Source organism: Eurosta solidaginis, chromosome 1 (assembly GCF_040869045.1).
Source record: "Eurosta solidaginis isolate ZX-2024a chromosome 1, ASM4086904v1, whole genome shotgun sequence".
NCBI classification, from domain to species: Eukaryota; Metazoa; Arthropoda; class Insecta; order Diptera; family Tephritidae; genus Eurosta; species Eurosta solidaginis.
Window position 1 is genome coordinate 366,544,166 of NC_090319.1, and position 14,311 is coordinate 366,558,476.

Sequence of the window (14,311 nt, forward strand, 5' to 3'; positions counted from 1 at the left end):
AGTTACTATTTCGAGATCTATTTGTGAATGTGTTAGAGAAAATTTCGACGTGAATTGCGGGTTTATTTCGGAACTATTTTGAGATCGGTATGGAATTATCTTGCGATCGTTCCGGAGCAATTTCGAAGTAATTACGGAGTTGTTTAGCGACTATTTTGGTATCATTTTTGTATTATTTTGGAATCATTTAGCATTTATGTATGTATGAATGCGAAAAAGTATCCGGATTTTATAATTTTCGGATTGTTATCGGCTCTCTATAGGCTTGTTGTCGACAAAATAGCCGACAGCTATTTATCGAAATGAACTGTTCTCAAAGAGCTACCGGTGTATTATCGATGTGTTATAGGTTTATTATCGAAAAGTCATCGAGAAAAAATATCGATAACTTCTTGATAACAAACCGATATTTTTCGGATAACAAATCGAAAAATCGATATTTTTTCGATGAAAAATTGATTCTTTTTTAGATTCAAGGGTTTTTCGATAAAAACCGATAAGTGCTCGATAACTTTTCTATAACAAATCCATATTTTTACGATAACAAATCGATATATTTTCGATAACTCATAGATAACGTTTTCAATCGATAAGAAATTTTTAAATCTTCAATAACAAATATCTAGCTCGCCCCTAACTCGCGGATAAACCGATAATCCGAAATGTATCATTCTGCATAAATCTCATCCCCGGAGTACCTATTCGAAACAAATTTTCCTAGAGATGTACATATCGCTCATTTACTTCAATAGTGTCATAACTCAAAAAACATGACTTTTGAGTTAATAACATATAAACGTACCCAATATCATGATCCATGTCGTATAACAAAGTTTTTGTGATCCGTTAAAAATTTACCACGTGCTATAAAAATTTATTTGCGAAACATATGGCAGTTGTTGTTGTTGTTGTAGCAGTGCTTCGCCCTATCCAATAGCTGCGACCGATCACTAATTGCCATCAATATCCTCTAACGGGAGTCCAAGGAAACTTGCTACTTCAACAGGGGTGGACCATAATGAGAGGGGTGTTAGAGGCGTTGGTTCCACATTACAATTAAAGAGATGGTTGGTGTCATGTGGGGACACATTGCAAGCAGGGCATACATTTTCTATGTCGGGGTTGATTCTGGATAGGTAAGAGTTCAACCTGTTACAGTATCCAGATCGAAGTTAGGATAGAGTGACTCGCATTTCCCTGGGGAGTATGCGTTCCTCTTCCGCAAGTTTTGGCTACTGTTCTTGGAAAATTTTGTTTTTTGAGTTATGACACTATTGAAATAAATGAGCGATATGTTCCTGCCGTGACTCAAAAGGAATGCATAGATGGAGGTTAAATGATGATCTATGTGTATGAGTTTTGCACGGATATGAACTTAGTGCAACTAGTAAAAGGTGAAAGACTTTCCTGGCTAGGACCTGTTATGCGAATAAAAGGTTAACTGCTTCGTTGGCTAGGACCTGTTATGAGAATGGATGAAAACGCTCTGACGTATAAAATATTTCTTTCGGCATCCTTATTTGAAAAAAGGAGACCTCTATTGAGTCGGGAGAGACAGGCGGAGGAAGACTTGAGCTTCCTTGTGGCTTCTCATTGGCGTAGCAAGGATGACTGGCATAACTTGCTACGCAACAGCCAAACTCGCTTTTGCGGTTAAGCGCAAAAATATTGAATAAAGATCAACATTGTAGCCACATATTGGTATACCACGGCGTATACGTAACTTATGATGCATAAGTTTTTATTTTTTATACTCAGCTGAGCAGAGCTCACAGAGTATATTAATTTTGTTCGCATAACGGTACCCTGTAACGGCATAAACTAATCGAGATAGATATAGACTTCTATATATCAAAATGATCTGGGCAAAAAAAGAAATTCATTTAGCCATGTCCATCCGTCCGTAAACACAATAACTTGAGTAAATTTGGAGGTATCTTGATGAAATTTGGTATGTACGTTCCTGGGCACTCATCTCAGATTGCTATTTAAAATGAACGAAATCGGACTATAACCACGCCCACTTTTTGATATCGAAAATTTCGAAAAACAGAAACACTACGATAATTCATTGCCAAGGACGGATAAAGCGATCAAGCTTGGTAGGTGGGTTGACCTTATGACGCAGAATAGAAAATTAGTATAATTTTGGACAATGGGCGTAAATTATGTCAACATTCAACTACAGTAATGATATGGTTCAACAAAATACAAATATAAAAGGAAATTCCAAAATGAGGGTGGCTTCGCCCTTTTTCTTTAAATTTTTCTAGAATACTTTTAATGCCATAAGTCGAACAAAAATTTACCAATCCTTGTGAAATTTGGTAGGGGCATAGATTCTATGACGATAACAGTTTCTTTGAAAATGGGCGAAATCGGTTTGAAGCCGCGCCCAGTTTTTATACACAGTCGACCTTCTGTCCTTCCACTGGGCCGTTAACACGATAATTTGAGCAAAAATCGACATATCTTTACTAAACTTAGTTCACGTACTTATCTAAACTCACTTTATTTTAGTATAAAAAATGGCCAAAATCCGACTATGACCAAACCCACTTTTTCGATATCGAAGCTTTCGAAAAATTTAAAAAATGACATAACTCTATACCAAATACGAAAAAAGGGATGAAACATGGTGATTGGATTGGTTTTTTGATTCAAAATATAACTTTAGAAAAAACTTTGTAAAATGGGTGTGACACCTACCATATTAAGTAGAAGAAAATGAAAAAGTTCCGCAGGGCGAAATCAAAAGAATCATGGCAGGAATACTGTTCGTGGTATTACATATATAAATAAATTAGCGGTACCTGACAGATGATGTTCTTGGTCACCCTGGTCCACATTTTTGTCGATATCTCGAAAACGCCTTCACATATACAACTACCACCACTCCCTTTTAAAATACTCACTAACATCTTTCATTTGATACCCATATCGTACAAACAAATTCTAGAGTCACCCCTGGTCCACCTTTATGGCGATATCTCCAAAAGACGTCGACCTATAGAACTAAGGCCCACGCCCTTTTAAAAAACTCGTTAACACCTTTCATTTGATACCCATATCGTACAAACAAATTCTAGAGTCACCCCTGGTCCACCTTTATGGCGATATCTCCAAAAGGCGTCCACCTATAGAACTAAGGCCCACGCCCTTTTAAAAAACTCATTAACACCTTTCATTTGATACCCCTGTCATACAAACACATTCCAGGGTTACCCTAGGTTCATTTTCCTACATAGTGATTTTCCCTTATTTTGTCTCCAAAGCTCTCAGCTGAGGATGTAATGTTCGGTTACACCCGAACTTAGCCTTCCTTACTTGTTTACTTTACAATTTTTTTTATGATGTATGAATAAATCACGCTAGCTATACAAAATCTTCATACGTACATATGTGCATATGGATGTATGTAAATATGGAATTATTATGTAAGTTTGTATATAAAAAATTGTACTTCTACTTAAATATTCGTAATTTTGTTGATTCGTGAAAAAGTTTTAAGCATTGTACAAAAGTTATGCCTTTTGATTGCTATACTTTTTCATGCTTTTAGCATTTTGTTGTTTTTTTATGTTTTTTTTTATGTTTTTAAATAGTAGTCCTTTATACTTCCGCTATGAAAACAAAACCAAATAAAAACTTCAACTAAATTGCAGCTTACCAGTTTTTTTTATATGAAAATAAATGCAACAAACTTTGAATGCAGCCAAGCATGTCAAAATCACGTTCCAGAAAGTTACAACAACAAAAAAATAAATACTCAACAAACAACAACTTACGCAAATGAATATATACAACTACATACACATACATACATAGATACAAACATATAACCGCGTCGGGATAACAATGACACTAAGCCAAAACAGTAAATACCAGAGACGCCACCACCATGCAATTTCAATAACTTTTTGTGACTTTGGGTGTTGTTGTTATTTTCCACTGATACTACTATACTATATTTTCGTTTTGTGTCACTGAATGACAAGGCCAAAACTCTACTCCCACAGATGTATCTTATTTTCATATGTATGTATGTTAAATATATACAAGTTTTTTCTTATACCTATACACCTATGCACCTTTAAATACTTATGTACATCACAGCACTTAAGTTTGCGCTGAGTCGCAGTCTATTGCATTTTCGGATGTATGTAAATATGTATGTACGCATGGGTGTAGCAAGTGGCTTACTACTGACTCGCAACATGCCTTAGAGGCTGCAATGCTTGTTTCGCTTACAATCCCAGAGTTTTTCCATTTTCATATAAGGGTAACTATGTATGTATGTATATAAATAGAATGTATGCATACACCTAAATACATATGTATGTACATGCATGCGGATGTGTGTACTTGTCTGTTTTATTTACGGCTACTCAACCGCCAGACTATTATACTTAACTAAACTGATAGTGACTGCTGGTTATTCGCCTAAAAGCGCACCTCTATTGTCAAACAATTCTCACTAAGGAACGTACACAACATAACATACAAAATCTGAAATACATAATAACAAATAGAGAGTTATGTGGTTTGTGTGTTATAAATAGTGTTTTTTATATCGAATTCGGAAAATTTAAATTAGTTCAAAAATTCATTCATTTAACAAAAATGAAAAAAAGGTGTGAGTGATACTCGTGAAGTTTCGGTGTGTCAACATAAAGGTGTACACCTAGAAAAGTAATGTTTTTTAAAATTCACTAAAACTGGCCCAGACATTAAAGTTAAACCACAACAGAAGCATAATTACCGGAAAGAATTTCTTTCAAAGTAACAACCGATACCGACAACTTATTGTTTTATTATCGGCTTATAATCTGCAGCGAATTATTATCGCCGAGTCTACGGCTTCTTATCGGCTTGTTGATACTTCGTTAATAAATCGATAACTTTTCGATATCAAACCGATAACATGTTGATAATAAATCAATAATTTTTCCATGATTAATCCATAGCCTTTCGATAAGTAATCGATAACTTTGCTAAAATGTATCTATAAAGTTTCGATAACATATCTATAACTTTTTGATAATATATCTATCACTTCTCCTTATATTTTTGGGTGATATATTAATTACATTTCTATTGTAACGATTTTTGGGTGATTTGGATTATTTTGCACCTTCTGCTAAAGTTTGAATCGCTGAACTGTCGAATAAATAACTCCAATATTCAGTATTGCAAAGTGGTCCTTATTTAGACTACTTTGGAAGTAGTAATTCACAGTTATACTTCACAACTAATAGCGTGTTTAAATCAAACTGATAAATGATTCCTCCGCTTGCGCTGCTTCTATACTCCCGGTTATATCGTACGCCAATTTCTTCTTAGGTCTAGACATTTCACGCACATGCCTTCTAGAACACTTGTATCTCATACTTGGTTATTTAGCTATATACATGCATATCTGTATTTTATGCTTTTCTTCTAGTCATATGCGTATGTATGTGTGAGTAACAACTTCTGCTCTTAGCTGCCGGCTACGTATAAGTATGTGAAATAATCTCTGCTTCAAGCTGCTGGTTATGTGTATGGAATATTCTTCGTTGCCTTGTACATAAGTGTGGCTGCTTGCTGTTTTTTTGTTAGGATTATTTACTAACAGCACAGTGATGCTAAGATTCGCCACATTATAAATAATCGATTTATTTTCGATATTAAACCGATAACTTTTAACCGATAACATTGATAACCTTTATTGCCGATTTTCAGGCAATGATTTTTTGTTTAATGATGCACACATTTTATTTTCAACTTGAGAAAACAATAATTTCATTTCAGAATACCCATATTGAATTCAGAATTCTAGTTCTCTTTTGAACTAAGAAAGTAATTCTGAAATAAGGAAATATAAATTTTTAATTCGGAAATTTTCATTTCAACTTGAAAAAAATTTATCCAAGTTCCGAAAATCCATATTGGACTCAGGAATTTCAAATTTTGTTAATTAAAGTTCTATTTTATATTTTTTATTCTAAATAAAAAAAAATAGTTTTTAATTCAGAATTCTTCATATCGAATTGATAAACTAATAATTGTAGCTCAGAATATCCATTTTGAATTCAGAATTTTTATTTGTACATACATAGTTCTGTTAGCTAAAACTCAAAGTCAGAAAATTTAAATTTTAGGCCTGCCTTACATATAACGAGATTATCTTCTTATTCGTACTTAACTCCAAATCGTTAATTATATAACTTGATCCCAGGGATGGAACATGTGTAGACGCTCAGATTATCTATTGGCGATTTATTTTAGATTAAGGCATGTGTAGACGTGGTATTTGCTGAGAAACCGTCATTTAAAGTTGAGAAAATAATTATTGAAGAACAAATCAGGTTCAGAATTTTCATTTTAAACTAGCAGCCCAGCAGACGTTGTTCTGCCCTAAATTTGGCCTATCTGCATACATTTTAATAAGCTTTTTCCGTCTAACTCTGCCCTCGCTCCACCCCTCTTCACTTTTCCCTGATCCTTTTATTCACTCCTCCCTCCATCTTTTTCGCTTCATCTATTTCCATATTCGTCGCATTTTATTTCTTTCTCAGTCTCCTTCTCCTTCTCTCTTTTCTCTTCTCTCACGTTCTTCTCATTCTTCTTCATCCCTTATTGCCTGTCCCAGAGGGTGGTATGTATTTTGTTCCAGTCCCAGTCTGTCTCTGGTCTACTTCCCGGAAAAAAGGATCGTAAATAATAATATAGGCAAATTTATATACCAAATTTCAGGCAAATCGAATAGGACGTATGTAAATAGGTATGTAAAAAAAAAAAAAAAAAATAGGTATGTGGGTATTATTAATTCATGTCTCTATTTCGGCTTCGCATGCATATTTATCAGTTTTACCAGGTTGATGCGACTAAATCGAATATCACAATGAAAATTACTTTAGAGCTCTCAGCAACAGCTTTCATTTCATATCCATATTACCCACACATTCTAGGGGTATCCGGGTCCACGTTTTGGCCTATATCTTGAGACCCTAGTTACCAAGCGGTATAACATATTACTCTGTACTAAAGCACTCATCAACAGCTTTCATTTGATATCCATATTATATAAACACATTCTAGGGGTACCCGGGTCCACGTTTGATCAAAATCGACCAACGCATCTCTTCAAACACCGGCGACCAACTAACACACATTTAAGCCTTTCCTTTTATATATATAGATTTTTATTTTTCCCACTTCACTATAATATTAAAACGAAATGCAGATATTCGTTGCTTTTGAAATTCGGCTTAAAAATTGCACATGGAACAACTAAAGACGCTCCTGAATTAAAAAAATGTCTTAGTACTTCTAAATCGCGAGCCCCCTTAGAAACCCAGGGTCCGGGGTTAAAATCGGTTCAGTAGTTTAGGAGTCCATCTCGGACAAACAATGTGATACGTGATTTTTATATATAAAGATTTCTAAAGGTGCATTTTTTCTTAAATAAAAATTCAAATATAAATTAAGAACCAACAATTTTAGAAAGGTGGGCAGTAGGGCGAGGGGTATTATAAACTTTGGCACCATCCAAGGAACACAATTAATAAATCATTAAAAACATGAGCCCATTTGACCTAGGCTAACCTTATTTGGAATATAGGTTATATAGAGTGAGATGTATGCAATTTTGAAAACTGTGCAGAAGTACCAGAATAATTTTTAAATTGTTTTTATTTCGCGAAAATATCTGAGCAGCTTAGAGATTATTTAGGAGGGATTATGTTATAAATAAAAAAATGTGCGCGATAACCTGTTTTATGCCGACCTCGAACGACATCTGCAAGGCAGATGAGTTTTCACTGAGAGCTTTTCATGGCAGAAATACACTCGGAGTGCTTGCTGAACACTGCCGAGGGGCGACCCCGCTTAGAAAAATTTTCTTCTAATGGAAAAACCTTGTTTCAAAAATTTTGATGTTGTTTTGCCCAGGGCGTGAACCCAGGGCCTTCGGTGTGGTAGGCGGAGCACGCTATCATCCCACCACGGCGGCCGCCGTTTTCGGGATCATTTCGACACCATTTCGAGATTGTTTCCGCAATCGTTTCGGACTTGTTTCTGCGATTATTTTTGGCCTATTTCAGGACTGTTTTTGAGTAAATTTGTGGGACGAAAAAAAAAAAATTATTTAAGGCACGCAATACCTTCGAAGAGATTTAGGCAGTGAATCTCTTCCAATTTGCGTTGCTCCTTTTTTCCTTTTTCCTACAAATAAGCATGAGGGAACTTACATGGGAAGTCTGCCAATAACCGCTTGGTAAATGACATAATTGAAGCCCTATCATCAACTATTATATAATAGCGCCAGCAATCACGTGAGACCAAGGGCCTGTTTCATAGAAGTGACAATTGCGACAATTCGTCGTTTTTTTCTAAAAGATTACTTGAGAGAAAATTATTGCCGACCATTTTTCTGTTTCATAGATACCTGTAGACAACTACGACAATACTTGATAATCGGAAGTGACTAAATGGACAATTGAGCCGGCAACGGTCTTGACAGTTTTCAGTATCCCCAACGGGTTAGGGGGTTAGAATATACCCGCGGTAGGTATGCCTGTCGTAAGAGACGACTAAAATACCAAACAGATTCAAGGGGTTGTGTAGCGCAACCCTTTCAGGTTGCCAGCGCAATATATATGTAGCTTCTCCAAACCTCACCTATCCGTGGCGAATCCTGTTTCATTAACAGCCGAGGCTCTGGCGACCCCGAACTCCTCATGGATCTAGGGGGTAGGAGGGCGGTATGGCCTAGAAGGTCGCATGTGGTCATAATAAATCGTTCCCGAGATAGTCGGGCTTGGTACCGGAACGTACCGGATCTGCATCCGGCAAACGACCATCAACATCGATAACACTCCCCAAGGCCTTCAGGGAGTGTCCTTATCGCTACAACAACAACGATAGTTTTCAGTATGACAAAGCTAAATAGCTCTGTAGGAAGCAATAGAAGAGCAAACTTTGCAAATTTATTTGCGTTAAATTGATTTTAAATTAATTGTTTTTCACTTTTTCTAATGATTTTTAAGTCCATAAAAAGGTAAATGTTCAAGAAGATAAAAAAGGAAATGATAACTGACAATGAGACAATATTATCAGCGACAATTTTGAAACCCGACACGGGCAATTTTGTGACTTTTTGTAATGAAATTTGACATAGAAAAGAATAAACCTTGACAAATTTTTTGGTGAACAAAGTTGATAAAAAAATTTAAATTGTCTGTTTTAAAGCGACATAATTCTTTCAACACAAAACTCTTCTTGTAAATTCTATGAAACAGACTCCAACAGTAAGGGCCTTACAAAGTTGACATAGTTATAATGCCATAGTCAAAACCATATTTTTACTTAAGGGCAATTAATGGTGCCTTATCCATAACCAGATAAAACAGCTGATCGAACCAACCTTATTACCAATGTAATCGATTAATGGTGCCATACCATAACGCTAAAGCCATAACCATACCATAGCCAACCAAATGATTTTTGGTTTTTCGCCATATCCATAACCTAAAAATTTTTAAGTTGGTGAATTTATTAACTTTTTGTATGTTTTATTTATTGTTCGTACGTATACGTTTTGACTAAGAGACTTATTGTTTGTGGAATATGTTTGTAATTTTTTGCGTTTTCCTCATTTTTACGAAAATGTCAGATGTTTAAGGTTATGGCACCATTAATCACAATGGAGATGGTTATGGATATGGGCAGGCATGCTTAACCAACGAACCGATATCATTTCGTTACGATAAATAACGTTAATAAACGAAACAAAGTCATTTCGTTTCGTTTATTAACGTTAATAACGTCAAATTAACGAAATAATTTTGTTTCGTCCTCTGCCATATCAAAACGAAATCAAATCGTTTATGTTGATTATTAATTTCAAACTATGCTGGCAAAGCTGATTGATGGCGGAGTCATTAAAGGTGAAAGCATTAGCCAAGCTGATTGCAACTTTTCTCATGAATTTTGACAGTACGAACATTTCTCAAAGTATTTTTGACATTACCACCAACGAATTACACAAACAATATACATGGAGTTTGTGTGTATGTCCGCTCGCTGTTACCACCTTACGGCTTCACCATGGCAATAGCATTGCCAGCACAATTCTAACATAAAATATCACGTTTTTGTTAACAGTTTTAACGTTGACGAAAGCTTTTCGTTTCGGTTAAAAACGAGATACAATTTATCTTAATAATTTCTTTATCGATAATATTTCGAAGTGTTTCAACGGAAACGGTGCAAATTTTTTGATAAACGATTAGCTTAACCTTAAGGTGCATCCCTGGATATGGGTATGGTTACGACTATGGCGTTAGGGCTAAGGAAGTTTAATTGGCCCTTTATCGATATCAACTGGCATCAGTTATTGGTGTCTTAACTTAAAAATTGTAAAGTTTTCATAAAAATGAAGAAAACGCAAAAAATTACAAACATATTCCACAAACAATTAGTCTCTTAGTCAAAACGTGTCCAAAACAATAAATAAAATATACAAAAAGTTAATAAATTCACCAACTCAAATATTTTTAGGTTACGGATATGGCGAAAAACCAAAAACCAATTGGATATGGTATGGTTATGGCTAGGGCGTTACGTATAGGTATGGCACCATTGACCAATTGCATTGATTTCCATAAGGTTGGTTGGATCAGCTGTTTTATATGGATATGGATAAGTCAACTTTCTCAGGGCTTTTACTCTGGATGCTATCTTAGGTTTAAACTCTTAGGCCGGACAGAGGATAGAACTGTTGCCATTTTGTTTCGCTTTGATAATTTGGCAGTGCCATGCACTGAAAGAAAAATACTAGTAAAATCAACCGAAATACGGGTCTATTCAACCGAATTTTCTGTAAATTTTTATCCATCGCAACAAAATGTTGAATCAACTGCGCACAAATCGTTGATTCGTAATTGACCGTTTTAGTAGTCAAATGAACAAAAAAAGTTGTTGCGAAAAAAAAAAAATTGTAGGGCGCGATAACCTCCGAAGAGATCTAAGGCCGAGCTCCTCTTCCAATTTGCGTCGGTCTCCTTTTTAATTTTTCCTACAAATTGGCGGGACGGGACCTACTTGTTTTATGCCGACTCCGAACGGCATCTGCGAGGAAGATGAGTTTTCACTGAGAGCTTTTCATGTCAGAAATACACCCAGAGTGCTTGCCAAACACTGCCGAGGGGCGCCTCCGCTTAGAAAAATTATCTTCTAATTGAAAAACCTTATTAAAAAATTTTGTTGTTGCTTTGCCCGGGGTGTGAACCCAGGGCATTCGGTGTGGTAGGTGGAGCACGCTACAATCACACCACGATGGCACATACTAACCGAACTTTAATTAGGCGCACATCAAATATGTTGGCACACATTAAACATTATACACTTTATTAGTTTGTTTTATTTAACGCACTCTCACCAAATTTTATATTTTATAATTTATTTAATTTATAGTTTTGAACTTCGCTTTGCAAATAGAAATGAAAATAGTAGTCACAAAATTGTTTCTCAATTCTTTCAGTTGCAGCTCAGCTCATTCTCAATTTCTTCTCTCGCATTTAGTTGCCACACTTGATTGTTTCGAACAAAACTTTTAGTATAAATGTTCGGCATAACATTTTAAATAGAAGGCTTGTAAGTTATAGAAAAGTAAAGAATCAAATCGCAGGAAGGTAGTTCACCACTGGAGTAACTTTACATGTAATTCGGCAAGTTTAATTTTCGTAACACTTTAAGTTGAAACGATTCCAAAACAACTCAAACTTTTATGTTGTCGGAAGCATCAATATTAAAAAAGGATGTTTTTTATTTCTTATTAGATACGTTCGCGCTAGTGAAAATTCGTAAAAACTTGAACAAAATGTTACTAACTTTGGAAAAATCCTGTTCGTTCAAGCAAAACTTTTACAACAAGAGGGCGCAATTTTGCATTTCGCTTGGACGAGAAGTTGCAAAATTGTACCCGATAAATAGGTGTCCCGGTATCTTATAATTTTTTGCACAGTATATTCAAAAAAGGGTTTTTCGTTTTGTATTGATAACTGAAAAACTAGTTTTTTGTTGTTTTCCCATTTTGTGTGTTTTTCGATTTGGTGGTTTTCTTACTTTGGTGTTTTTTTTTAACAAGTGGCATCATCGTCATAAGTACAAAGTAGAGAGCGCAGCGAGCGTAAAATTCTCTTTGAAATTTGCTCATGTATTGACTGTTGATCGCTGTTGAAATGACCAGTGAGACCAGTTGTGTTAACAAAAAAATCAGTCAGATTGATTAGGAATCTGTCAATTTTACAGAATTTTGTTAACTTTAGAGCGACAATTTCTGTTCTGTTGAAATGACTAAACTAATTTGTTCGCTTGACAAAGAACTCGGTCGAATTAACCGTAATTCGATCAATTTCACCGAATCTCCGTTAAGTCAAGAACAATTAAACAGATTTGTTGATTTTACTAGCACCATCTCTTTCAGTGTAAGCTAACAAAATCTCAACTTTTTGCTTCGCCTATACAAATTTGTATAGCAAGATATAAGGACGGCCAGACATTTAACTCATGTGTCGGACAAAGTAACGCAACAAAACCTTCTTTGTAAATCCGACATTACTTATTCAAAATAAATGGCGTGGACCCCAATATATGCTTCGCATTCAACACAATTCAACGGCAGCAAGAAGAATAGCAGCGCCGCTCCCATTTACTATTTTTGGTTATACAGAATTTGACAAATTAAATTTTTTATGCGATCGCAAAAATTTAATATTCAAATCTTGAATTTGAATACATCATAACCAATCAATACAAGGTTTACGTGTAAGCCTTTTCATTGACTCGAAAATATCTACCTTTTGAGACGAATTTTGGTCCTCTTCCTGCTAAGTTTTTATTGTTTTGAAATAGAAAACTAACTGTAGAAATATGCAAGTTATAGTCAATTAGCATGTATGAGTGATGGTTATTTGTAGGTAAAGTTGGGAACGGTTGCCACATCGAATTTTCGTTCGAGACCCAAAACTTTGAAAACGTACAAAAACCATAAAACATGGACAATATAACATTTTAGTCAATAATTTAAATCATAGAGTGACGTAACAGTAGTCCTGCCGAGATATCAATGGAATGCGGAACTTCTACGGACCTTATTTTTGGTTGTCAATCGTTTTCTATAACTAGTAACTATAGCATAATAATCAAAATATATGTATAGCATAAGACTTGCTTTACTTACCATATTCATTAGTCATGGATTCTCCCATATGCCGCGGTTTATCCATTCCTGTGGGAGTCTAAGATAGTTTTAAAAGAAGAAAAGACATTTTTGCCCCACAATATATTTCATAGCTTTCTTAACGTCGAAGAGTTCCGTCCTGAAAGAGTTGCTTTGCCAGAAGCCCCTGAATACTAAAAATGAAACCTATTTCTTGAGAGAAAAGATGTTTGGATAACTGCAATCGGCAATAGTACCAGTAACTGGTACCTGAGATCACTGAACGGTTTTGTCAAATAAAGTATCAGTAAATCTTAACCGAAGATGGTGAAAAGAGCCCCCAGCACCAAATAAAGACCATTTGGTATGATTATTGTAAATGTTTTCATAAAAAGTACCAAACTAGAAGACTGCATGCCAGAACACCGAACGTTAATATACAATTTTCCATTTCTAGTTCCAATGAACCAAAGTGGCAGCCGTGATGTTGAATCACTTTGTTGTAGATGTTGCATTGATGCTCTTACAAGAAAGCTTAAATTGGTGTTGGTATTTTACGTTTGTTTTTGTTTTTCTCCTAGTTGAATTGTGGTTGTGGCTAATTATGTAAATTTTCACAATACCGAACTGTTTGCACTCCTTCATATTTAAGTATACACACATACTGCTCTGTTTGTATGTATTTAAAAGATTTTTGATGGTTTAGGAATATGACGAGTGAAAATACAATGTTTTCATTTGGGCTATTTATGTGGGACTGGTTATGAGTTTGCCTTGTTGTGTTTATATCTTTAAGCTTTTAGTTTAGAAAGAAGAAAACTTTAGACAAGTACTTTGTTTACCAGATAAGTTGATAACCAGGTTGACGGGAATATCACGATTGCAATTCGTTTGATTCATTTCTTTAAATTGATTCATTTCTTTATCTACAAGATAAAGTGAGAATAAGCCTCTTCGTAGACATGCACTCAAACCTCTATTGCATGGATTTCTGCTTAAAAAATAGTGGAACAGCATTCCAATGGTATTGATTTCTTGAAGTTTGGCTATAGCTTCCGTTTTAAAGTAATCAAATTTTGGACGTTTTTCCACAGAGTCAAGTGC